The sequence below is a fragment of the Rattus norvegicus genome, chromosome 4, assembly GCF_036323735.1.
Source record: "Rattus norvegicus strain BN/NHsdMcwi chromosome 4, GRCr8, whole genome shotgun sequence".
NCBI lineage: Eukaryota > Metazoa > Chordata > Mammalia > Rodentia > Muridae > Rattus > Rattus norvegicus.
This window is the reverse complement of record NC_086022.1, coordinates 127,415,913-127,419,031: the sequence shown is the minus strand read 5'-3', so window position 1 is coordinate 127,419,031 and position 3,119 is coordinate 127,415,913. Positions and strand designations below refer to the sequence as shown.

The 3,119-nt window shown below is 40.8% G+C and overlaps 1 non-coding gene across 1 annotated transcript; it reads left to right on the top strand.

Annotated features, from left to right (window-relative positions):
- Positions 1 to 242: 242 nt before the first annotated feature.
- Positions 243 to 371, top strand: LOC120102670 (small nucleolar RNA SNORA17). Its single transcript, XR_005504291.1, has one exon. It is a non-coding gene; the product is annotated as a small nucleolar RNA SNORA17 (small nucleolar RNA).
- The last annotated feature ends 2,748 nt before the right edge of the window (positions 372 to 3,119 follow it).

Here is a 3,119-nt window from a genome sequence, read left to right as displayed (position 1 = left end):
CTAATCACTATACATCACACACATGCACATACACACACACACACACACACACACACACACACACACACACACACACACGAGAATTAATTAATTTTAACCAAAAATATGAATAAGAAGAGGTTTTTATTAAATTTAAGAGTTAAATACTGAAAGGATAATTATGTGTAACTGATGCTGACCAATCTGAAAATTTATGTAAAATTATCTTTTTCTGGAAAAAAATGTATTGAGATGAGTGAGACCCTGACCCTAGAGGTATTTGCAGGTGTGACTGCTGTGTTACATGTGAGTCAGTGCAGAGAGGAGGAGAGGCTATGTCTGCACTCAGTGTTCTGACCTATGGACATCTGAAAGATTAGTAGCCTAACACTTCCTTAAAAAATGAGCCAGAGACAATAACCAGTCTGATGCCACACAGGCCTGGACAGGGAGCTAGCATCAGACAACTACCAGTCTGGTACCACACAAGTCCTGATATGTTCCCAGGGCAGGGAGCAAACCAGAGACTAGAAGAACCTCACCTGGGACCATGGCCCTAGGGGAAGGGAGTGTGCGTAGTTTTATTACTTGTCTTAGGATAACATATGAGCCTTCCTTTGGGAAGCTGGTCTTTCACAGAGTGGCAATGGGTGTACAGATAATCAGAGTACTGCCTGGACATCTGAGGGCTTTAAAGAAAATGTCCCTTAGTCCTAATTGTGATTTTCTTCATGCATAAAATCTAATGTGAGCATCATATTCTGAATAATTCCCATTTCTTTCTCTTAGCAAAACTCTCCCATGCCACATCCTATTGAATATAGTAAGTGTTCAAAACAAATGTATTGGTATTTGTACTCAAGCTGTGTAATTACCAATTGAGAATTATTTCATAAAGTGTGGGCATCATCAAATGTATTTTTGAAATAGAACTGAATGTGGAATCTTCAAGTGAGAACTGTATTATTTAGGGCCACCATTCTTAGAGGAGAAAGATATAGTTATTTAGGCTTTTGACAACATAGATGTCTATAGGCATAATTTTTTCCAACCTCTTTTTAATAAGGGTTCAGCCTCTCCTCTAGCTGACCATCCAACAGAGCTAGTAGAGGAGAAGAGTTACGAGGGTGTGGGGAAAGCAGACCTATTGAGCAATAGTTTTTTAGGGTCAAGTTTGATCTTCAGCAGTTTAATTCTGTAGCAAACATCAAATAAAACTTAGCAGCTGCAGACCAGTCCTCTAGGCAGGCAGACACCAGGCACGAACCAGCAACTGTAGTTCAATACTGAAGAAACCACCAGACTTGACAACCAGCCTAAGGCAAGGCCACTGAAGTTGCAAGTTGCCACAGGAAACTCACAAGCAGTTCTTGGGGGAGATTCTCTCGATAGTGGCATTGTCACAAGTTGAGGTCAACAACGCTGTGTAAGGCAAAGCAATACACATGAGTTATTAGTGAAGAATAGTAAGGCAGAGCAAATTAAACCAATGCTCAGTGCTTGTCTCCCACTGTCTGAGGGTCATATTTATACTCCATCAAGCATCCTTCCATGTGTTTGCTATATCAAAACATCTTGTGTCTGCTTGAGACAAACATTCTTCCCCATGTCTGCTCTAGGAAAACATCCTTTCATGTGTTCCTGCAAAACATAGTTTGATATAACTAACTTTCCAAAGAAAATAGAAGTTCCCACTTCAGATGTCCTTTAAAATGACTGTGGCAATGCATTTTTCTCTAAAAGCATCCTTACACACACAAAACATTATAGGTTGATATCATTATGCAGGTGAAGGCAGGCACAGGATAGAACAAGGCCTGTAATAGGACAAGAAGGAAGGATGGGTGGGAGAAAAGTTTTAGAGAGGCAGAGGAGGCTAGAGTGAGGAGGAGGAGGCAGCAGAGAGAACCTGGTGGGTGTTAAGATTCCTCTCTGCATATATTACAGGTTGTTACGATTATTCTTAAGGGATAGATGAGTATAGGATTTTGTATTGTCTACATGGGCAAATTATATCTTATCAATCATATCAGAGGATATTGTGTGATGTGTTCTTCCTGTGGTGATTTTATTGAGTTTAAGAGAGTATATGGTGGCCAGATGCACCGGGCCCACCATGGAATTGGATGTATATGCCTGGCATGGTAGAAACCATTCAAGAGAGCTGTGAGTGAGGGTGGGGTGGTCTGACAGGGTGCCATGTTGGAATGGCCCTTAGACAGTAGGTCAGAAAGAAGATGGGGGTACCCTGGAGCTGCTGAGATAAATAGCACTAGTTCCAAGGCCCGCCGGAGCCAGAACTAGAGAGCACAACCAGGGTATATGCAGAAACTGGTTCTGCTACTTTTTTATTTTACTGCAACAAAACAGTTGGGATATTTATGCCTCTATAGAAAGAACAATTATGTGGGTTCTTCATGCCAGGTTAAGTCATCTCCAGTCACACTTCACGTTATACCTTTGGGCAGTGGATTCTCTCCTCTGCTGCTTTATAGGTGTCCTCTTCCTGATGGCCAAAATGATCTTATGAGTTCCTCCAAACAAAATGTCATCTTGGCCATTTTGTCAGGAGGTAGCTTACCTTTATGGTCAGGCTTTAGATGATATGCATATGTCATGAACACTGTATATCACATTTCAATGGATGATTCTAACCCAGAATGATTTTTCCCCTTCAGTATAAAAGGACATGTAAAGATTTCATTGTTGTAGTGGGGTGGGGATAGATGAGTGCTATTGGCATCCATGGGGCAGCGGTCAGTTATACTGCTAAATACCCTGGGATGCACAGGATAGAGCCCCAACAAAGGATTGTGCCACCTCAAATCCTGTAGTGCTGAGTCAACACATCCTGTTAGAAGGAAAGCATAACATGGTCTTCCCCCATCTTCGTTAGCATATGTATTAATTATCCAATGATCCCTGAATGGATTGGTCTATGACTTTTCCACCTCTCCCATACCACATCTAAATTATAGATAACCTATTAGATTCTACCATATACTTAAACCACGTCTAGATCATATATACTTTCTAATACAATGTAAATGGAACATCAATATACTATATATTTTAGGGAACAATGCAAGGAAAGAGTGTAGTAATTTCTTTTATTCATAACGTTTTCAGGGTGAGGCAGC